A 24,181-nucleotide genomic window follows, 5' to 3' on the forward strand; every position below is an offset into this window, starting at 1 on the left:
TTTTCAATACCAGCCTTAAAATATCTGGACTAAAACAATCACATTAGCCCTTGTTAAATGTATTCATAATCAAGTAACAAAACAATAGTGTTCTCCCTACTTTATACCTAAAGCTTGAAATTTCTAATCAGTGTTTCCACTTTGTTGTGTGACATTGCATTGCTTAGAGCTTCCTGAAATACTTGCATGCCATATGCATTTCTAATCTGTATAAAAGAACACTGATACATAAGCGATGTCTTTTCCTTTAGCTTAAAATAATAAGTCCGTTTCTGCACAATCTGAGAACACAGACAACTTGAATCTCGAATAAGAAGCTCTGGATTCTAAGTTGAGTCCTGCTGTGAAATTAATCTTTGCTTTAGATCTCCACCTTGTGGTTAAACGTTTAAAATGTAAATTCCTTTGGATTTTATGCTCCTGGTTTATAGATTCTTTTAAGAAGGAAGTCAGGATGGACATTGTCTGAAAATACCTTAGTTGACATGATGTGTGAAAATAACTGAGGCTTAGAATTGGGTACTTAAAAATTTATAATTCAGATTTAGCTTATTTCAGGATGATTTTTCCCACTGAGGCACTTGTTTGCCACTTTTTGTTCAGCTACCTTAAGAAGTTAGTTTTGGGTTTCTTAAGGATTGAAGAGGCTTTCAGGGGCCATCTTTTAAATTAGTTCTGGAATAGAAGGAGCCAATAAGGGGAACCGCATTAGTAGTATCTTCCCACACCTTCAGTAGCCTCCAATGAGTGGATTAGATTAGAGATTACAACCTCAGAACGTTGGGGAGAAACATAAGAAGTACTCTAACGTGTGGTTTAACTTGGTCCAAGAAAGCAGACAGGTGACAACTTGAACATCCTGTGATTTCATTTTCTAAGTTTCCTCATCACAGCATAGAAAAACTGTAAGGCATCCGCTGGGTGTATGGCAGCTCTCTATGCAGCTTGTAGACCACATCGGTCCAGCACAAAGTCCCACCAGGGGGAAGCCTGATGTACTCTGACTAGAGCTCTTTGGGTTTACATAAGGTTTGGTTTACAGAATTGGGCTAACAAAGTACAATTTTTATTATACTGACTTGTTTACATGTTATGCTTGACTCCTATCCTTTTGTTTCACACTCCAAAGCAAATGGTGACTCTACCTCAAAATCACACCCAGGATCTGACAACTCCCCTTCACGTGCATTGTTCATAGGATTCAGACTGAACCTGTTAGGATGTAAGTCAGATTCCCACTGCTCCTCTGGATAAAAACCTTCCATGACTCCCCTTTCATGCAGATTATTGAAGTGCCTTCCTGAGAACTCTCAACTTATAGAGCATGTAAACATGGAGTGATTGGGGTGCCTGAGTGGCTCAGTGCATTAAGCATCTGATTCTTGATTTCAGCTCAGGTCATGATCTCATGGTTTGTGGGATCAAGCTCCGTGTCAGGCTCTGCACTGACAGTGTGGAGCCTGCTTGGGATTCTTTCTCTCCCTCTTTCTCTCTCTCTGCCCCTCCCCTGCTTATGCACTCTCTCTCTCTCTCTCAAAATAAATAAACTTAAAGAAAACATGCAATAATTCCATTTTTTTCTTATTTCTGATTTCCAAACTTCCCTATTGAACTGCCCTTAAAAACATCTCGGGCCACATTTTGGTGCACCTGGGTGGTTCAGTCAGTTAAGCCTCTGACTCTTGATTTCAGCTCAGGTCATGATCTCATGGTTTGTGGGATCAAGCTCCATGTCAGGCTCTGCACTGAGAGTCTGGAGCCTGCTTGGGATTCTCTCTCTCCCTCTCTCTCCCTGCCCTTCCGCTGCTTGCTCGCATGCATGCATATGTGTTCTTTCTCTCTCTCAAATATAAGTAAATAAAACTTTATAAAAAAATCTTGGCCACATTTCCTATTATTTGTGTGCATTTGATTATCGGGACACTCTTATCTGAATATTTAAGACAGTTCATTCTAAAACTTCAAAAGCTTTTCTCCTTTTTCTCTGACACTGTCTACCTGGTGACCTGAAAATTGAGTGTCTGTGGACTTTCTTATCACATTCTTTCTTTTTTTTTTTCCTTTTGTAACCTGATTCTCACCTCTCCTTGGTCTCCAGCCTCCCACAGGTTCTCTAAGTGCTCACTGCAGATATGTCAGTGGGATGGGAGAGGAAGCTCTTCTCCCCTGACTGGTGACAGAGTCATGGTTTACGGCACTGTTTCTCAGACTCTTATGCACATGTGAATCTCCTACTGGGCTTGATAAAAAGCAGATTGTGATTCAGGAGGTTGAGGGTGCGGCCTGAGACTCTGCATTGCTAATAACTCCCAGGTGATGCTGACACTGCCTGTCAGAAGGTCACAGCTGAGTAGCAAGTGATAGAGGAGTCCTCTGCTCATTCTTTAGCCTATTTCTGTCTGATGCTGGCGGCCTCTGTTGATATGGTGGTCTCTGCGTAGGGATTATTGGTAGCTTGTAAGGGTCATAATTTAGCTTCATTTTGGGTCCTTTGTTGCTGCCAGGAGTAAAAGTTTGAAACATTTCTCCAGGTTGGGCTGCCTGGGCAGCTCCCGGGGCTCCTGTCCCTTGGCTAATCTCTGTGTGACCCTCGTGTGGAGCCAAGTTATAAGAGGGATGATAGTACATATCCTCTAAGGACCATGGAGAACTGGGATTGGGAAGGGGTTGCCCCCATCCTTCTACACACATTACAGAACAGTCTCATCAAACCTTGCAGATGTGGAGGCACCTGGGTGGCTCAGTCGGTTGAGCGACCGACTTCGGTTCAGGTCATGATCTCATGGTTTGTGAGTTCGAGCCCCGCGTCGGGCTCTGTGCTGACAGCTCAGAGCCTGGAGCCTGCTTCGGATTCTGTGTCTCCCTCTCTCTCTGCCCCTCTGCCACTCATGCTCTGTCTCTCTCTGTCTCAGAAATAAATAAACATTAAAAAAAAATTAAAACCTTGCAGATGTGGAATCTCCTATCAAGGGAACAGATGTTAGGCAACACTTTATTCTTCCCCAGATTAAGGAAGAGACTATAAAGGCAAATATGCCACAGGCCTCTTCTCTGGTAATGGCCTGTCTCACCAAGCTTGTCCTCTGTATTGGGATGAATGTAGGCCTGTGGGCTCTGCAGCCCAGTGTGGATATATCCAGGAAATAATGCCTGCTCTCCTATAGGGATTTTCTTATAGCTTTCCTTTTGGAAGGAAAACCTCCCTGACCTCCTTCCCAAGAAGGTGGGGGACTGTCCCCCTTCTCACTAGACCCTCAAACCATGAATGATGACCTCTTCTGTCATCTTCTTATAGAATCTGGTAGTGCCTCCATCCTGCGGACTTTGCCTCCATTTTTGGATCTTCCTTTTCTCCTTGTTTCTCCCTGGCTTCAGCATAGACTCAAAATTTAAAACTTTGATGGAGGGTGGAAGTCTCTTCCTAAGCATGGAGCCAGGGATGGGTAGGGAATGATGGTCCATCTTCCTTGGTCCGTGCCCCAAAGACAAAACAACAGCTCTCTCATATACTGGTCTTTTCCTCCTCTTTCTCCATATCTGAGAGTTGAGCTCTGCCCTTCTTTCACTAACTCACTCTCCACTGACATAGTGCCAACACCTGCCTTGGCTCAAACTCAAATATCTCTATCACCACTTCCACCACATATCCATCACTTCTGCATCACCTCCTGCCCGACTCTCCATCTGCAGTCTTACCCTCAAGATTTTGCACAGGTTACGGCCAGTTACATTCTGCCCTGAAACCTTTAATAGCTTCTCCCCTTACCCAAATCTAAAACAAAGCCTAGACTTTAAACCTATTCCTAAAGCTCTGCACATCCTTGTCCTACCCTGCCCTCTCTCCCTTCAGGGCTTTCATGCCATTCTATCAGGAGAAAGTGCTACACTTGAGAAAGTTGAAGACATGGGATTTAAAAATGATGACCACAGGGGCACCCGGGTGGCTCAGTCGGTTAAGTGTCTGACTTTGGCTCAGGTCATGATCTCACTGCTCATGAGTTCGAGCCCCGCGTTGGGCTCTGTGCTGAAAGCTGAGCCTGGAACCTGCTTCACATACTGTGTCTCCCTCTCTCTCTACCCCTCTTCTGCTCACACTCTCTTTCCTTCAGAAGTAAATAAACGTTAAAAATTTTTTTTTGTAAATGATGACAACAGCCTTGTCTGAGGTTTGGTGGTAGCATGGCTGACCTCAAATGCTGGTACTTCTGGGAACTTGCAATGTGCAAAGTGCCTTTTACTCTCAGCTCTGGACTTAAGACTTAAGCAGTTTTGTGGGATGGGAGAAGCAGCTCTGCCAGGATATGGAATGTGAGCCCACATTCCATATCCTGGCACACTTGAATGAGTGAACTGAAACAACCCAGTTGTCTGCCTTTTCATTTCCTCCTCCTTTCCCAGGAGTGAGCCAGTAGAGATGGTTTGTGGTAGATAAGAAGGTAGGGTGGATATGAAAATGAGAGGCTCCAGAGCATTATGTAATCTGTTAATGACACTGCAAAGAGCACAGACTCTAGGTAAAAATACTCACAGCCCTGTTATTTCAAAGCTCTGTAACTCTGGGCAAGTTCATGAACTTCCTTGGCCTTTTTTCCTTATCTGATAAATGGGACAAGTGGTGTTTATCTTTCATGGTTGTTAAACCACATATGTAAATATTAAATTAAATGCTCATGTACTAATTATGGAAGTATCCCAAGTGTGCATTGATAGAAGGATGGATAAAGAAGATGTGGTACACATATATACAGTGGAATATTACTCAGCCATAAAAAGGAATGAAATCTCTCCATTTGCAATGACATGGATGGAGCTAGAGGGTATTATGCTAAGTGAAATGGGTAAGTCAGAAAAAGACAAATACTATATGATTTCACACATATGTGGAATTTAAGAAACAAAACAAATGAACAAAGACAAAGACAAACCAAAAAATAGATCCTTAACTATGGAGAAAAAACTGACGGTTACCAGAGAGTAAGTGGTGGGGAGTGGAATGGGTGAAATAGGTGAAGGTGATTAAGAGTACACGTACCACGATAAGCACTGAGTAATGTATAGAATTGTTGAATCTCTATATTGTACACCTGAAACTAACATAACGCTGCGTGTTAATCATACTGGAATTAACTTTTAAAAAATGTTCATGTACTTAATACTGTCAGACCCATAGTGAGTACTCCATGAAAGGTAGACATTTAATAAAGTATAGTAGTATTATTCTTACTGCCATTTTTATGACTTTGAAGGTTATGTTTTACCCTTAAAATCTAAGTGTCCATTAGACAGAATGCATTGAAGAGAGATCCCCTCTCCAAACAAAACAAAACAAAACAAAACAGTGATAAGTTCTATAATAGCTAGAGTTAAGCATTAGAGTGATAAATTAGAGAGGGTATGCTGTTGTATGGAAATAACCATATAGTAGCTAAAGCTGAAATGTTACTAATGTTAAGCTTAGACTTATTTACCACTTTGGATGATAATCACAACAAACTTATAAATAAACGTGTAAAATTAGCAATAAAATAAAATGAATTTCATGTCTTTTTTCTAGATCTTGGGTATGATGCTTAACTTTTAAAAATTGGAACAAAAGTTGACTTCTGAGAGTCCATATGACCCATAGTTTTCAGCACCAATAAGCATTTGAATTAATACTAATACTGCCATTATAAAAACATTTTAGAGGCTATTTCAGATGAAGAGACTTTACAATTTGCTCAGGAAATGTTTTTAACAACTATAAAAAGTTCCATCTTGATTTTCTCTAATTGGCATCCTTTCTTATTGTTAATGCAAATATTTTAACTTTTATAAAATATAATAAAAAGCCTCAAACAGGTGTGTAGTGTTTTCCATTTAGAGGGTAATAAAGGATTGCAAATATTAGACTGTTAATCTTCATATGCTCATGAGAGAATTATTGTGAAATCCGAAACTTAATTTCAGTTCTAGGCAGGATATCTTGAAGTTACAAGTGAATTGCACTGGGTCAAAATGAGCATACACAGCCTTGAAGTAGGTTAAAAAAAACTATTGAGGCTCCTGGGTGGTTCAGTCAGTTGAGCATCCAACTCTTGATTTGGGCTCAGGTCATGATCTCACAGTTCGTGGGTTTGAGCCCTGCACTGGGCTCCTTGCTGTCAGCAGATTGGGATTATCTCTGTCCCCTCTCTTTGCCTCTCCCTCTCTCCCTCTCTCTCACTCTCTCAAAATAAATAAATAAACTTAAAAAAATATATTATGCAAAATTTTTCCTTGAACTCCTACGTCTTACCAAAGCATGGCTATAACAATAAAAACAACTGCTACTTATTGAGTAAAACGACATACTAGTTACTATATCAGGCATTTCAAATATACTTATCCATTTTACCTTCAAAATATATGCCATAAAGTAGCATCTCTGTCCCCATTTTATAGATAAGGACACTAAGGCTTTATAAGTTTCAGTAACTTGCCCAAAGTCACACAGCTTGTGAGTATCAACCTAAGATTCACACTACTGTTTGCAGTCTCAGGAAATGGAAAATATGGGCTTGATCTAGCTATGCCTGCAACTAGCTAAATATCTGTAAGTTAGGCAGATAATGATAATTAGTGCTGGAAGACAGATCTGGTCTGAGTCCTCACCTTATACAGGGAAAGTGATAAACTCAAGGCCAGACAACTAATTTTTGGTAAAGCTTTTGATTGGAACACTGAAGACTTGCTTCATTTGGTGCTCTTTTCCACTGTTTCCTTAGACAAAACAAGTCAGCAGCATGAGTAGGTCCATCACAGGACATGGCCTTTTCTTAAGTCAAGTGAGCCAAAACTATGGATGTTCCCTGGCAATTACTTTCCCCCAGGACTTTAGGAATGTCTTATGTAATGTGTCCTCCTGAAAGTGGTCTGTAAGTCACGGAATGGAGTTGGATGGAATATTAGAATTCTACCGGATTCACTCATTCATTCTTGGGTAAGGAAATTCTATCCAATTCTATCCAAATAGTTTTCTCTAAGGTCACACACCACTTGGCAGTAACAAGGCCTTGCCCATTCTACCACATTGCTTAAACGTTTGTATTGAGAGAGTGGGGGGAGAAAAGGAAGAAAAAGGATGGTTTATAGTTCCAGGGAATTTTTTCTTCTAAAGATATTATTATGAATTATTTTTCACAGTGGAAAATCCTTCTCTGAAGGGAATAATCCACCCCATTTGTATCTTTTTTGTTTTCCCTATTTTGAACCTAATGGATTCATCCTATACCTCAATATTTGTTCATGGAGACATGGATCATTATCCTGTAAATAATCCATGAAATTTTACATTCAAATCTTAATTGTCCAAACCTTTCTTTCTTCAAAAACTTGAGTATGTAAACCTGTGATAATAATAATTCACATGAATTAAGCAGAAATTTGCCAAATGGTTTCTGAGTCAATGAGCATTACATATTAACAAGGTGCAAATGAGGTTAAACCAACAAGTCCACTTCTCCAGAGTCCAGCTTTGTTTACGCTTCCCTGTTGGCAAGAAAAGTGGAACAAAGCTGTGTTTCATATGTGTGAAGTAGCCAGACATTGTGAGTATGTGGTAACATGAGCCTTATCTCTCAGACCATTAGAGATTGGAATAAGCAAAGAAAAGGAAGCTGATAGAAATTGTTACAGTGATTTTGAATTCATTGTGAATACAGTTGTATAAGAGATCTTAGAACTTCTGCCAACTTATCTTGAGCCCACAAGTGGCAGCTGTAATTGATCATGCCAGTGGCCTGAACACATGAACGCCCAGCTATAAGAAAACACAGGAAAACTCTGATTTAACAGAAGTAGAAAGTGATAATTCACATTGCCAAATAATTTTTCATTTTGTAAAAGATTATGATAATTGATTCCTAATAAGCTTTCTCAGGGTGGCTAATATATAATTTTTAGAAAATTAAAATTGTGCCTCACATGCAAGTATAAAATGAACACCTTTTGAAGATTTCATTCACTCATTTTTTAGCGAGGGAATTGGGAAGATGTTAAGACTGGGTCAAAGACGGGCGCCTGGGTGGCTCAGTCGATTGAAGGTCCAACTCTTGATTTCAGTCCAGGTCATTATCTCACAGTTTTAAAAGTATGAGTCCTGCCTGGGCTGTGCACTGACAGTACAGAGCCTTCTTGAGATTCTCCCCTTTTCTGTGCCCCTCCCTCGCTCGCACTTTCTGTCTCTCTCAAAACAAACAAACAAACAAACAAACAAACCTAAAAGAAAAAAGAAAAGACTGGTCAAAGAGCAATTGAAGACTTAAGATACTTATAGGCAATTTAATAAATACATGTTAGGGAAAGCATTACTGAACTAGATACAAAAAACTGGCTAATATCCTACAGGGAAATAACCATCACCTTTGGGATTATCAGTTTTGCAAAACACATTATTTGCATCTTTACTGGACAAAAGCCTATGCATTTTATGATAACATCACAGGTCTGGGACCTGTAATCAGCAGTAAACAGTAAATTAAACAATGACATCTCCTACATAATCCTCGGATGAGCTTTCAACTGTATGATACTGACAGAACTTGCCATCTACATTTTTTTTTCCTTTTTCCAGTTTTGGATACTTTTCGTTAAGAAGGCATTTAATTTTTAAAAATTAATTGTATGATATTTTTAGTAATCTAGACATAAACATGTATATAATGATATGGGGAACTGAAATTATTAGATAAAATAAGAATGTGTACAGAAGAATGGAAAGTATTTAGAGGAACCCTTTGAGATGAGACAACGTGGACTGAAGACCCCCTTGGATTTACTACTACTATTTATCAAATGCTCGCTGTGTGTCAGTCATAACTTTAGATGTTTTATAAGTACTGTACCTAATACTCCTATAATGACCCTGAAAATAACTCGTATGGTAAGACAACTGATGATAAGAGAGCTGGACAACTTATCTGAGGTCATATGGCTAACTGGGTAGAAGAGCCCTGGTCTAAACCATCCATTTTTGTGTTCCAAGCTTCTGCTTTATAGAGGTTACTCTGTACTCTGCCACTTGTCAGCATTTCATTATGGGGGTAAAGATCTTAGCATTTTCCACATTTAATTTTAAGCACAAATATTGACTCTCAATACTTGTCTTGGTATGATACCTGGAGCTGATATTTAATGGAGATTTACTGATGGCCACTGGGCAAGTGCCTTGTTCTTGCTTATTTAATCAACACAACAACTCCATGAGGGAGATTAAAAAGCACCTGTAGGGGGCATCTGGGTGGCTCAGTCGGTTGAGCATCCAACTTTGGCTCAGGTCATGATCTCATGGTTTATGAGTTTAAGCCTTGCATCGGGCTCACTACTTACTATCAGTGAAAAGCCTGCTTCTGATTCTCTTTCTCCCCCTCTGTCTTTGGCCCTCCCCTGCTTGCTATCTTGCTGTCTCTCTCTCTCAAAAATAAATAAACATTAAAGAAAAAAAAGAGCTTAGGGTCTCCTGGGTGGCTTAGTCGGTAAAGCATCTGACTTCAGCTCAGGTTATGATCTCACAGTTCAGGGGTTAGAGCCCCAGGTAGGGCTCTGTGCTGACAGCTCGGAGCCTGGAGCTTGCTTCAGATTCCATGTCTCCCACTCTCTCTGCCCCTCCCCCACTTGTGCGCGCGTGTGCGCTCTCTCTCAAAAATAAACATTTAAAAAAAGATTTAAAAAAAAGAGCTCAGTCTTTTGAGCTAACTTACTAAACAAAAAAAGCACCCTTAGTTTACAGACAAAACACTATGATAACGAAATCACTATTTGTTCTAATTTAGGAATCTCCAAATGTCTGGTGGCATAGTGTATCTGCAAAATAGAGTGTCTTCCCCTTTCAGAGTTTATAATCCATGAGAAACTATGTAAATGTAAGAACATATTGACATTTATAAAACTACGCAAATATTGAACAGAAACTTAGATTAAACAGAGATGTGAATCATGTACCATTAATAGCTTTCCTAAAGCACTGTGAACATATCATTGAGATAAATGTATCATGGGCAACTTCTAATTTTTTGAAAATCATTTTCTTGCTTTATTATTATGATAGTGCAGAGATTAGTTCAATAATTGGGACTTTCTGACTCCTGGCCCTCAATTCAGGAAATGGTGTTATATATCCTAAAGTCCTTCCTTCCTTCTTTCTCCTTCTCCTTCTCCTTCTCCTCCTCCTTCTCCTCCTCCTCCTCCTCCTCCTCCTTAATCCCTTAGGCAAGAAATTTCTTGGCAGGACAAAATACTTGAGAAACACAAATTTTTCAAATTCATATTTTGTTTTCTACTTTTTCTGTAGCTAATTATCCCCAATAGTTACCACAGAGTTAATCTATTACTGTCCCCTTCCTGCATCTTGCCAGAAGAGAATGTTGGAACTCATGGATACAGATACATAGACACCTATGTTATCATGGGAAGCTGAGCACATCTGACTGAAGATTTGTGGGGTTTAAATGAATGCATGCATCAGTCACCTTGTCTGGCCTTTCTAACCCATTAACTGCAATCTACCTATCTATTCTACGTGTCTATTGGTGTGAGAATCTTACTGGATCAGTGCATTGGAGAATCACAGAATCAGGAAGGACCTTTAGGGATCATCATGTCCAAATTCTCTTTCAGTGAAGTTATCTCTTTTACAGCATCCCTGCCTTACAACTGTATAATCATAGGGAATTGTCTATGCCTCCTTAGATGCTTAATAACTAAGTGTGTTATTTTCTTGGGCTGCCATGACAAATTATCACAAACTGGGTGGCTTAAAACAACAGAAATTTCTTCTCCCATAGTTCTGGAGACTAGAATACTGAAATGAAGGTGTTGGCAAAGCCACACTTCCTGTGAAGTCTCTAGAGGAGGATCCCTCCTTGTTAACTTCAGTTTTTGGTCACTCCAGATATTCTTTAATTTGTGCAGCCTAACTCCAATCTCTGCTTCTGTTGGGGTCTCTCTTCTCATGGCTGTCTTCCCCTCTTATAAGGATACCAGTTATATTGGATTAAAGGCCAAACCTAAGGCCTCATCTTAATTTGGTTATATCTGCAAAGAGTCTGTTTCCAGATAGGGTCACACTATAGGTACCAGGGGTTAGGACTTTAGCGTATCTTTTTTTTTTTTTTTTTTTTGAGGGGAGTGGGGTCATGATTCAATCCATAACACAGTATAACTGAAAGAGGTAAATGATTTGCCTGGGTATGTCTCCTTACTCATGCTTCTGTTCTTGGCTTTTTGGCTAAGAATCCTTCACATCTATTCAGTCCTGAAGCCTAGCCCATCATTCTTTCATTGTGACCCTCTCCACACACCTGCCTGACCTGGTATTGTAGGGAGATCCCAAACCCAGTCTTAACTCAACCATTCCAAGAAGCTTGTTCTATTGTTGGGTAGGTTAAATTGCTAAAAGTTCTTTTTTATCTTTGGTACAAAATCTGAGTTAGTGTAGCTTCCAGCCTTTGGTTTTAATTTTTTTCCTGCAGTAACACACGAAACCAATACATCTATTCTTACAAATAATGCCATATTTTTATCACTGCAATTTATAAAGAGATTTCATATTGCCAAATGAAATCTCAGTAGAAATTCTTGTAGATTAACAAAATGAATTGTCTATGGTCATATGACCTTTGAGCTGCAAAACTTGGATTCCTCGAAAGTCATCTGGCTCTAGGGCTGGCTCTTTATATTATGCCTTAATTGTAATTGTCTTCCTTACCACACTTTTAAAAATATTTGACCAAACATTTACATATCTTGCTTTCTAGTAGTGTCCTTCTTACTTTTATTCCCAAGATAAACTTTTGTATAAATACTCCAGGAGGTATATATGAGAATGTTCCTGGCAGCACTATTCACGCTAGCAAAAACCTAGGAAAACCTAACATCCCATTGACAGGAGAGTGGACACTAGAGTATATTTATTCAATGGAATATTATTTAGCAGTCAAAATTATTGAACAATTGCAATAAGGATGGATAATATGAATGTAATATTAAATGAAAAAATAAGTTCTAAAAGCATACATTAAATATGATACCCTTTTATAAAGTAAAAAATAAAATTAAAACTATACTTTTAAGCTTACTTGAAGATGAGATCTAATTATAAAGGATGAAATGAAAGAATAGATAAACACAACATACAAGATGGTGGTTTAAGTTGAGTGCAACAGGGAAATGCCTGGTGATGACCACATACTGGTACCCAGTTACTACTTCTGTGTAACAAACCACCCAAAACTTAGTGTCATAAAACAACCATTTAATGATGTTCACAGAGTCTATGCATCAGAGATTGGGACAAGAAATGATGTGGATATTTTGGGTTTGCTCTGTGATGTCTGAGCCTCAATTGAGAAGACTGGAAAAATGGGCTGAGATTTTGGCAGTTGGGAACTGAAATAATCTGGGGATGTCTAGCTGTTGATGTTGGCTAATGGCTGGAACACCTAAATGTAGCCTCTCCACATGGATTCTCAGTGTGGGCTAATGTGCACTTCTTCACAGCATGATGGCTGCATCCCAAGAGCAAGCATCCTAAGGGAGAAAAGCAGACGTGTGTTATCACCTTTATGATCTAGTGTAGCTGCATAGTCCCTTTGGCCAAACATTATTGGTCAAGGCAGTTACATTGGTCTAGTTTCAAGGGGAGGATACCACTTTCACTGGCAGAATTTCAATACCATACTGTAAGAATGGGAGCTATCTTTGTGGCCGCCTGCCAGAGCCACCTTGTGGCCACTGACAGAAGTGGAAGTAAATTGTTGCCAAGTTCTTATTTTCTTTTAGGCTGGTGTGTTCATGGGATTTTGCTACATCATTAAAAACAGACAAGCAAATAATCAAACATAAAAATAAGCAATTAAGAACATTTGTGGATCAATAAGAGAATGTGTCTTAAACCAAGTATTATGATCACTATATTTTTGTGCCTTTAAGTCAAATAAATACATAAAAACAAACCTGATGGTTAATATTCATCTCCCTCATCTTGAATGCCCCAGATTTCTCACCATCTTGGTCATGCTCTTCTCAATCGTCTCCATTCAGTCAGCATTTCTGTTAAAGTGTCACATCAGAGGGCAAAGATGGATTCTATCTACAGCAAAATACAGTGGACTGTTTGCTCTTATGATCTGTATAGAATATTTCTATTAATACTATAATTTACATTAACTTTTTTAGGAGCCATCTCACATCATTGGCTCATACTGACCTGAAGTCATTGAAACCTTTGCATTGAAACCTTGCATTTTTTTCATGTCGTGCCATACTGTACCATACCCTACCATACCATATTTTCACATCATTGAATCCAGATTCTCTCATCTTGAATTTTAAATTATTTTCATGAATGTGAAGACATTTACATTTCTCTTTGTTAAAGTTTAAATATAGTGCTGCCAATCTGTTTGTTATACTTTTGAAATAAAGTAGAAACCCCATTGTATCATCTAGTGTCCTCATCAATTTTGTAACATTTACAAATTTGATGAGTATGCTGATTGTGTTTTGATCCAAGTTGATCAGAGCAGAGCAGAGAGTACAATCGTGATGGGTTTAGCATGACATGATTTGTTTTCAGTGAATCCAGGCTCTCTTTCTTTTTAAAGGGTAAATAACTCATTGACATATTTCTCATTTCAAGAAAAGATAGATGTTATATTTGCCAGTCTATGGTTTTCAGAATCTGTTTGAATGGATTTCTTCATTCATTTGTTTACTCATTCATTCATGTTACAGACACTATACTATGTACTGGCAATAAAAAAAGTAAGATGTAGCCTTTGGTTTAAAGACCTCATATTTTGTTTCTCCTGCTCCCCACTCCTTTGAAAATCAGGGCTTCACATATCGTTTGGTCTTCTGGCATAACTCCATCGTTTCCCTTAAAGTACTTAAAATGGGTTCAGATTTATGAATGTTATATTGAGAAGACAAGGATAGGGTAAGAGGGCAGGAAATTGCTACCTTACTGAGGCAAGTCTTTGTGGAGGAGATGGAATTTCAGGAAGTCTTAAAACATTTGATGAATGTTGTTTAAATCTTGACTGAATTTTGTTAGATTTGACATAATACAGAAATATCGTAGAACTTTGAACTAATTATTAAATTTTCCTGAACCACATAGTAAGTGTAAACATTTTTACCATTGTTGGGATAAATCATAGATCTTGAGGACTGGCATGCATCTCACACTAAAACCAGTTTTCTTTTAAAAAGAATGAACCTTATTAAATTTCCCACTTAAAGTTTTATTTTGATATTCTGTATGTGCACATAATACTAGGCTAAAAAAGCTTCTGGGAACAATGCCTCAGGCATTGAAGAAACAAAGTTTATACATTTTATTGTAGAACCCACTTTTTTCTTCAAGGCAGTAACTTTTTACTGCCTGGTTGTGCTCCATTCTTGTGCTAATAAACCTATAGGGATAAGAAATTGAGATTTTTACTAGAAGTGAGCCAAGTATAACTCTTTCCCCAAACTTAGGTGTTAGCATTGTCATTTCACTACTAACATGGAATTCATTTTACCATTCAATTATTCTTTCAACCCTAAATTTGCCTATCGTGCAAGGTGTGTACATGTGTACATTTTGCTGCCATTTTCTTGCTTATCTGGCCCTTTCCCATTATCTGTCTAACAGTTTCTTCTTTCAGAGAGGACCAGGGAAGAAAAAAAGGTGGTCATGGTTCCCTTTCCTTATTTTTGTTGTTTCTCTTCTCAAAGGTAGTATTGGCCAAATTGAAGGTAGTAAGAAGCATTAGGTTTGTGACAAAGTGGTTTTTCTTAGGGCTTCTTAAAAGCAGTTAGTCATTGAGGGATTCTTAAAGAGAAAGGAAATGGGGTAGGATAAAGAAAGTGGAAATGGTGAAGCTCTAGAAATTGTTGCCACAAATCCGAGAACGTTTCTTCAATTACTATGCTATTGAATAAAGTCCTGGACTAACTTCTCTACCTCTGAAGAGAGTCTGCTCTTCATGTTATTTTTTTTCTGTTGTTGTGGGGAAAGAGGGTGAGGGGACGTGGGGAGCAGAGGCAAGGCCAGGAGGAATGTTGGAGAAGGAAAGGATAAAATGGAGGTAGGGATAGGAAGAGGTGGAGGTAGGATGCTGTGTATATCTGTGGGAATTAAAATGAGATTTCTCATTAAATTCCAAACTTGAAGGCAATTTGGGGGAATATATTGATGAATCTGGCCAATACCATGCCACATTTTGGTGTTGAGTATTATAAGGCAACTTTAGAACTTCTGAAATTCTTTACTATGATCGAGAAGGAAGATGGACAATGACTTTGAAATGGCTAGTTTATTTGGTCAGTGGAAAGATGAGCAGAGAAAAGTAGGTCATACTGGCAAATTATGATCCATTGATTAATACATTATCATTTACTAAAATTAAATATGTATTTTCTTTTTGGACATAGCATGAGCTTAAAAACTTGAAAGACGACATTTGCCTTTTAGAAAGCCTCTTCTAGAAGTTGATACATACATTGACTGTTAATATACTAACTAAGGTAAAATTATGGTGGTGAAGTTTCTTTTTTATAACTTATTCTTTTCAAGAGATTCCTCATCTGTTGCCTTTTAGCATATGCATTATTTGTGGTTAACTTTCCTATCCCATGTTTTTATCCTTACTTTATTTAGTCTCTAACTTACCCTCAGAAGCCTCCCATTGTTGACTGAGGTTTTTAAGACAAGAAACAATTATTTTGTTTCCAAAGAAAATTAATATAAAGGGGTCTCCTATCTTACCAATCTACTTTAGCCCTTTTCCAGATAATGAATCATTTGAGAATCTGTTCAAAGTACCAGCCTTCCCCTCTTAAAAAAAAATATGTATATATATATATATATATATACACACACACACACACACACACACACATACATACATACACTCAATTTTGCATACAATTCCCGGGCGATAAAATTTCCTTAAAGGTACAGCGATCCCAGCTTAATACACTTTATTTGGGATGCGGGGCAGCAAGGGTAAGAGTGAATTATATTGTTTGGGACTAGACATGGAGATAGGTCTGGTACAGGAACAGCAGCAGACAGGTGTTGTACATCTTTGCACAGAATATCTCTTGATAGTGTGGGAGCTTCTTTAATTAAAATATCATGAGAACAGCTGGCCACCAGCTAGCACTGGCAACACAACAAGAATGTCAATAAATGCATCACAGAAGAAAACTTACAGGCACAGCTGTTTCTAATGGAGACTTTGAGTCTGTAGCCCTACAGACAAGAACTTCAACTTTTCCATTCTGCTCACACTTGCTGTAGCATCTTTAATGTTGAAAATAAACTGAGAACTTCCCCAGAATTGTTAAAAATACCACCGAGGGCATTCAGGCTTTGTAAGACGCTGGAAAAGTAGTTACTTCCAGACAACTCTTCACATGTCTCATTGTGAGTCACTGAGAAAACAAAAAAATGAGCCCCAGGACTCATGACTTGGTTGTCTCCTTTAACTAGTAGACCGCAATCCCATTGGCAACATGAGAGGGCTTGGTTCCAGGATGCAATGCCCAAAGTGGAGGGCAGGGAGCACTGGTGAGCATGTAATGGTAGCTCCTGAGGCGAACGCACAATACAATGCATCCAGATGGGTCAGGAATGAGCTCTGGACAAGTCAGAACACGGGACTTCTGGTTTTATTTCCCACATTTGGCAGTCCCCTTTCTCTCCTCTCAATCTCCTTCGCTTTAAAATGGGACTAATGTCAGAGTGAAGGAAGAGAGTACAGATTAAAGCATTTTGAAACCTGCAAATCCTTAATCTCATGGAAGGCGTTATAATTTCTCCACTTTCACATAAGTGGAAAATGCTGGTAAGTAACATAAATCCCGCTAGTACCTTTTCTACCATTGGTAGCCTACTTTAAAGTCAGAAGAAGCTCTAAAGCAGGCAAAATATGGGAGCTTATATACAGCAGTCCCTCCATATCCTTGGTTTTGAAACTGCTTTCTGCAGTTTCAGTTACGAATAGTCACCTGTGGTTTGGAATCAGGTAATCTTCCTTCTGAGGAATCCTTAGGTCAATAGCAGCCTTGTGCTAGGTGACAATGCCTGCTGTCATTTCTCTCACTTCATCTTATCACGTAGACATTTTATCATTGTACATCTTCAAAAGAAGGGTGAGTACAGTACGGTAACAGATTTTGAGAGAGAGACCACATTCACATAACTTTTATTGCAATAAATTATTATGCTTGTTCTGTTTTGTTATTACTTATTATTGTTAATCTCTTACTGTGCCTCATTTATAAATTCAACTTTATCATAGGTAGCTAGGTATAGGAAAAAACATAGTATATATTGGGCTTGATACTGTCGATGATTTTAGGCATTCACTGGGGGTCTTGGAGCACATTCCAAGGAGGGACCACTGTATACATATTCGTATTCCTGGTGGGAAAACAAAGGTTTGGAAATTTAAATGAATAGTGTAATTACAACACATTTCCTTGATTTTCTTCTCAAAATGGATGTTCTACATATGTAGAACATAATTTGTTCTACAGTCCTGATTAAAAAGATGGAGCAACTGGGTGGCTCGGTAGGTTAAGCTTCTGACTTCAGCTCAGGTCATGGTCTTGCAGTTCATGGGTTTTGAGTCTGGGACAGGCTGTGTGCCGACATCTTGGAGCCTGTAGTCTGCTTTGGATTTCGTATCTCCCTCGCTCTCTGTCCCTCCTCTGCTCTTGCTCTGTCTCTCACTCTAGCAAAAAAAAAAAAAAAAAAAAAAAAAGTAAGCATTAAAAAAGAAAAAAAAAAGTTAGCAATTTACCTAAACGGAAAAGGAAAAAAGGAAGAGAATGAAATTTTTCAAAGCTCTTTATGTGCCAGACACTTCATATATTTTATCTCACATAATCCCTTACAACAACACAGGAAGAAAGTAGAGTGTTTCTTATTTTACAGATGAGAAAACTGCAGCTTGGTGACATCAGGTGGCTTTCTTACCACTCAGCTGGGTATCAAATCTAGGATTTAAGTCCAAGTCTGTCCAACTCCAAAGCATATGTTCTCCTACATACCGTACATTCCACCTTGAGCATTTTATTGTGAAATAAGGATTTATTTCATTAAACATAGTAAAGGAAATAGGCCAATTCATTTACCCATTCAACAAGCCTTTCTTAAATATGTATTATATATACAACACTGAGCTAAGTGCTAGAGATACAAAGATGCAATAAGAGAGCACTTGTTCACAACAAAACCTTCTTTTTTAAAGATGTTTATTTATTTTTGCAAGAGACAGAAAGAGAGAGAGAGAGAGAGCACAAGCAGGGGAGGGGCAGAGAGAGAGGGAGACACAGAATCTGAAGAAGGCTCCAGGCCCCGAAGTGTTAGCCCAGAGCCCAAAGTGGAACTTGTACTCGTGAGCCAAAGTCAGATGCTTAACCAACTGAGCTACCCAGGCACCCAACAAAATCTTCTTGAATTCATATACATTTATCAAAAAAGAGAAACTCATTTAAAAAAATGGAAGCAAATCCCAAGAAGATTCAAATCTAACAAAGAGCTTTATTTTATTAAGCCTCTCAGTATATTAACATAGGATCATCTAAAACTAAGAGTGTCTACAAAGATCTTAAGATCCCCATCTCCAAACCTCATGCCACATCTGAAGTTTTAACTGGAACAAGTTCATACACCTCAATGGTCAAAAGAGAGGCATAGTTGTCTATTCTGTGAGTTACTCAAATTTCAGAGCTACCTAGTTAGCAGAAGCCAAGAGAGTCTTGGATGATTAGATTCAGGGTCAATAAAGTAAGATTAAGATGTCCCTGAATTTTGAACCACTAGGCTGTGAGACAATGTCTTATCATGTCGGTAGAGTTATAGTTTAAAAAGTATTTATTTTGGTGTTGATAGTGATTACCATCACTGCCTAGCCACTTTGGACTTTGTTTCAGAAGGAATTCCAAATATTACTTATAAGAAGCAAGCCCCAATCTCTTAATGACAAAATGTATCCCAGAGACTGTGAATAGGGTAAAATGGCAAAACAAATACAATGCTTTTTACTTGAGGGATCTGCCAGCAGAGGGCAATATTAGTTCTCACACTTTTCCTAATACCTCTTCTGATCCTAAACTATTAAGAATAAAATACCTATTTAGTAGAAATCTCGGGTTGTAATTTGTTGTTGTTGTTGTTCCACGCAAATAAGACTAGTCACATAGTAGAAGCAAAGATAAGACATAATGTTGATTATTAAAACTCCAACATCTCTGATAAGAATTAATGAAAACTCTAGAACACTCACAAAAGCTCTACATTTTTGTTGCTTATAATGTGAATGGGAGGTTACCATCTCTTCATGGTATTTTCCTAGTGTCTAACATAGAGAAGGTTCTCCGCGACTGTCCATTGAATGACTTACAAGTAATAAATGCTGATCAAATATACACACACAGGTTGGGGCGGAAGCTGAGGGTAGGGATGAAAACTTCTCATGCTTCCCTCCCATTTAGAATGCAATCATTTTTTGCACATGGTTTCTCTGAATGCTTCTGTTACCACCTTGGAAACTAGTTTCTGGCCTTTCTGCAAGTTTTAGGGCAGCCTTAAATCGATGAGCTTAGTCTTCATAGCTTTGCATTAGTGGAAGACAAACGCTATTCCTGAATTTTCCATAGGAGAGTTCTGAGGCTTACTTAAGTTGGTAAAGATACTGGATTTGTGAAAAGTAAGATTAGGAAAATTAAAGTATTATTGATTAATTGCTGGTTGGGTGAAATGAGCCACTTGAGAGAACTAAAGTCACAAACACCGAGACTATGATTTTCTTTAGGCTGTACTCAGTTGAAAGATATAACACAAATTGTGACTCAGTGTGCATGTGTTACACACTGGATATCTCCGAATTTTATTTTGTCAATGTTGGTGTGTAGTTATTTCATCACTGATTATTTGGTGCTTACGTAGGATGATAGCAGCAATGTTAGGAGTTTGAATTAGTTGGCACAATGCCATTTTTTTCAACATCTGTTAAATATGGTTCTAATTTTATACTGTTTCAGCATATAGCTAAATATTTAGCATTAAAAAATACCCTTTGGGGATGATTGAATGAGTTTTCATGTTTCCAATAATTCATTGTGCATTTGTGTTTAGAAAAAACCAACTTTAAGGCATAAACTACAAGTCCAGTGGGAAGAAACCTTTTTCTGTGCACTCTTGATGTTTAGCTTTTTGGCCAGCCTATAAGTCACAGCAAAAGAAATTTACAGAGATGCTTTCAATGCAGTACAGAAAATCCTCTACTGAGGGACTTGGGATTAGCCGCAGTGTGAGTGGAAGAATTTGGCTAAGATTTTGTCCATCAAATCTCAGCAAAGTTTGCCCACCAGGGTCATTTACAGGCTAATGCAGCTCAAGTTCTGTAAGAAAATAACACACCTGATCTGTCATCAATAAGGTGTTCTGTTTAAGCAGTTTTTCCAGGGAAGGTTTAGGTTTATGCTCTCTTGGCACACTCTCGTACCACATTGACTAGTGGCTACAAGTTCACAAGCTGGTATTGGGCTGGAGTTGGTCACCAACACCATAGTCAAACTAAGTGGTGCACATGCTAATTACTCTGGTTTCATTAGCATGCTGTTCTGATGGAGGTAGTAGTTACAATTTATTATAGAATTTTTCTTTTTTCAATAATCATGGATCTCTTCCATCCCCAGTGTTTCAGTAGTAACACCGTACTTTCTAAGCTTTGCTTAAGCAGCAATGCCTCATTTGCCATATGGCAGTGAGCGACAGTAGCGTTATTGCTTTAGGGTACATTTTCAATGTTTATTTATGCTATATAATGCCTTTAGTCTGATTTCCAATAGGCCCAATAGAATTTCTTTCAGATGTTCAGTCTTTTAAGTTTAAGACATGACTCTGCTGGTAAAATACACTCACGAATTACCATGAATTATTTAATTCATTTTATTTTGTGAATGGCAAATGACTAATAAAAATTAGTTGGATTTCTTGATCCTATCATAGTCATGCCTCATTAAAAATGGTTTGGGGGCTACTTTTGCTATTTGTTTTATAAATAGCCTTTTTATTTTACAATGGCTTTAGATTTATGGAAAAATTGCACAGATAGTACAGAAAGTTCCCTTATGCTCTTTAGCCATTTTCCCCTAGTATTAACATCTTTCATTGTTCTGATAGATTTGTTACACCTAGTGAACCAATATTAACTAAATATTAACTGAATTCCACCACACTTGGTTCATGTTTGCTCAGCTTTTGCCGAATACTCCTTTCCTGTTCCAGAATCCCATCCAGGATAGCATATCGCACATTAGGATTCTCTAGACCATGACAAGAAGTCTTGAGGCTATTCTTGGAAGGAAGACGACAGATGCTTTTCTCATCACATCATATCCAGAGTATGTGCTATCAACTAACTTCTCATTGTTGATGTTAACCTTGATCACGTGGTGGAGTTAGCACTGGCCGGGTTTCTCCCCTGTAAAGTTATTACCCCCCTTTCTTTACTGTATTCTTGAGGGGTAGTCACTATGTGCAGCCCACGTTTGAGGGGTAGGTATTTATCTTCCATCTTTTTGACATGGGGTTATGTACCTATATTATTTAGAACTCTTCTGCATAGAAGAGTCATTTACTTGTTTATTTGTTCAGTATTTGTATCCTAATGGGCTCTGCGATATTTATTTCACACTGTGGATTATAATCAATGTTTGGTTTTTTTTTTAACGTTTATTCATTTTTGAGAGACAGAGACACAGCATGAGTGCGGAAGGGGCAGAGACAGGGAGACACAGAATCCGAAACAGGCTCCAGGCTCTGAGCTGTCAGCACAGAGCCTGACTCGAGGCTCGAACTCACAAACTGTGAGATCCTGACCTGAGCCGAAATCAGACCCTCAACCGACTAAGCCACCCAGGCGCCCCTTGATGTTTTGTTATTTTGTTGCTCATAAATTGTTCCAGATTTGACCACTGGGAGTTCTTTCAGTTGGCTTCTACTGGATCTCACAAACTGTGGGATCATGACCTGAGCTGTGATCAAGGGTCGGATGCTTAACCAACTAAGCCACCCAGGTGCCCCAACATTGGCTTCCTTTTTACTTACATTAAAAAAAACCCCATAAAACTGGATTTTTAACTGAGTGTAGGCTGAAAATAAATAGGAAACAAAGAAAGAAAATTGGTTTTCATGATATATTCCCTTATATCCTTAGAGGAACCTGGAATTAGTTATTTTATTTTGATTAATGTTTTTTTGAATAAGACTAAGATATTTAAATTAAAAAGTGAAGGCAAAAAGTTGAATCCAGTTTATTGTTATTGAAATCAACACTTTTCCTCTTTCTTTAATTGGTGTAAAAAAAAAAATATGTGGAAGGTTGTGACCAGCTGTAGTTCTTCTGAAAACGGAAAAAGAAGAGAGTCTTAAATTATATTAGAAGAAATATAAGGGGGAAATATTCTGATAAAGAGAGTTGGTCAATGTTGGAATGTAAGATAAGAAGTTAGAATTCTTCCTCTGTTTTTAAAAATTAGGACAGATTCCCAGCTGTCTGGAATAGTAGGTGTTTTCTGATTTTCAAAGCTCTTTCCCCTCCCTGAATTCGGACACTCTTTACATCTGTAATCAAAGCCTTAGCCTAGGAAAGCCCGTACTTTGAAGATATGGGAGGAAGGTGTATAAAAAGAGAAGAAAGATTTCACCCTTAAAAAAAAAAATCAGACTTAGAATAAAGGTGAAAATAGAAAATGGGTTATATCTACCACCCGAACTACACTTTCATACTTTTCATATTTTTCACTATCAAGTAAATCCATATTGGAACATCAATCTTCCCCTTCTTCATAGCCCCTGATGGTTAATAGGGACTGGTCACAGGCACTAATGGATGTTTCCTTTTAATCAACAGGTGAGTGACTAGATAAGTCACAGCTTTATGCCATTCCCTTTTTGGAAAACGTTTTTTAAAGCTACTTACTGCTAAATTGTCCTTACTTCTACAACTTTTTAATTATCTCTCTGGAGGTAAGTAAAGATAATTTTTGCATAAATAAGATGGTTTAAAATAAGATGGTTTAGGGGCACCTGGGTGTCTCAGTCGGTTAAGCGGCTGACTTCGGCTCAGGTCATGATCTCGCGGTCCGTGAGTTCGAGCCCGATGTCGGGCTCCGTGCTGACAGCTCAGAGCCTGGAGCCTGTTTCAGATTCTGTGTCTCCCTCTCTCTGACCCTCCCCCATTCATGCTCTGTCTCTCTCTGTCTCAAAGATAAATAAACGTTAAAAAAATTAAAAAAAAAAAAAAAGATGGTTTAGGGGTGCCTGGGTGGCTCAGTCATTTAAGCGTCTGACTTTGGCTCAGGTCATGATCTCACGGTTTGTGAGTTTGAGCTCCACATTAGGCTCTTTGCTGTCAGCACAGAGCCTGCTTTGGATCCTCTGTCCCCCTTTCTCTTGGCCCCTTCCCCACTGGTGCGTTTGCATGTGTGTGTGTGTGTGTGTGTGTGCGTGCGTGCGTGCACGCACTTTTTCAAAAATAAACATGTAAAAGATAAAATAAGATTCTAACCAATTATTTTAGCCTTATAAATATGATTAATTTTCCCTGCAGAATATTTTCATAAGAATGTCATATTCAGGCTAGTAATAAAATTATTTTGCATGGTGGCAATGGAGTGTATTGAAAAGAGGGCTCAAAGACCTAGGGTTTACTCCTGGCTGTACCATATACTACTGATGTGATCTGGGGCAAGTTACTTGATGTTCTGAGTTATTTTGCTTGTCTCTTAAATAGTTAAGTAATATTATCTTACAAGGTTATTGTGACTATTCATGCATATGAGTTCATATATTCAGGTATATGTTAAAGTACTCATTAGATGGCTGTTACTATTATTATCATTATTATTAATCATTATACATTCAGCAGTCCATTATGTATTATTGAATTCCTACAGTATGTTGGGCACTATGGGCTTATAAAAGTGAATCAACAGCCCTTATTCTCAAGGAATTCATAGCATTGTGGGGAAAATATAAAATTAGTTTGAACTGATAAATAATGAGGGAGAGAGCTCAGAAATAGGCTTACATGCAGGGAAAACTCATTCAAGGCCGAAGAATGCTTCATGGACAATTCACAAAGCAAAATAA

General features: G+C 38.3%; 1 protein-coding gene across 1 annotated transcript in view; it reads left to right on the forward strand.

Moving 5' to 3' along the window:
- Positions 1-387: 387 nt before the first annotated feature.
- The window catches only part of HMCN1 (hemicentin 1), a 495,740-nt gene continuing 471,946 nt past the window's right edge, over positions 388-24,181 (forward strand). Inside the window, exons 1-3 of the mRNA XM_053909192.1 lie at positions 388-1,222; positions 21,314-21,429; positions 22,941-23,056. The gene's annotated coding sequence lies outside the window, so the exon portion shown is untranslated. The remainder of the gene's footprint in view (positions 1,223-21,313; positions 21,430-22,940; positions 23,057-24,181) is intronic.

This window comes from Panthera pardus, unplaced genomic scaffold (assembly GCF_024362965.1).
Source record: "Panthera pardus isolate Hobbes unplaced genomic scaffold, ASM2436296v1 HiC_scaffold_21, whole genome shotgun sequence".
NCBI classification, from domain to species: Eukaryota; Metazoa; Chordata; class Mammalia; order Carnivora; family Felidae; genus Panthera; species Panthera pardus.